Below are 749 nucleotides of genomic sequence, written 5' to 3'. Positions count from 1 at the left end.
ACTCAACGACTTGATACTTGACTTGGCAACAACAAGTACTTGAAAAAATGAGGCAAGTACGGATCAAATCCCCTATATATTAATTGAGAAACATTACAACTTCTTTTTGTAGAACTACAAGAAAACGTTTCTATAACAACGAAGATTTACGAGGAAAATATTTCCTCGTAAATTTACATGGCATTTACAACGAAATTACGACGAGTCCAAAATTCGTCGTAAACTCCATGTAACTTTACGAGGAAATAGTTTCGTCGTAAAGTCAATGTAAGTTTACGATGAAAGAACGTGGAAAGATAAATTCGTCGTAACCGTAACATCGACATTACAACGAAACATGTTACCGTTATATTTAGGTGAAAATGTGTATTCAATGTGCTTTAACTTACCTAAATTCGTTGTAAATTCGTTGTTATATATTCGTTGTAAATTCGTTGTTATATATTCGTTGTAAATTCGTTGTTATATTTCACCTACCAAACTCGAAAATTTCTATATATATATGTCATTTCCAACAACTCTCTTCCTGACAACACAGAAACGAAAACAAAAAAAAAATCAGAAAATAAAACTTTTCAAAACAAAATCTAAGAAAAAATGGCCGGTGGCGGTAGTATTTACGAGTTACGGAGTTGGATGTATTTACACAAAGATTCCGACGGGAGGGTGACGAACGCATTTCTGAGCGGGCTAGAGACATTCATGCACCAGGCGGGCTGTACACCGATCACGCAGGAAAGCGGTAAGAT

This window comes from Brassica oleracea, chromosome C6, assembly GCF_000695525.1.
Source record: "Brassica oleracea var. oleracea cultivar TO1000 chromosome C6, BOL, whole genome shotgun sequence".
NCBI lineage: Eukaryota > Viridiplantae > Streptophyta > Magnoliopsida > Brassicales > Brassicaceae > Brassica > Brassica oleracea.
The sequence above is the reverse complement of the archived record's forward strand: the minus strand, read 5'-3'. Positions refer to the sequence as shown.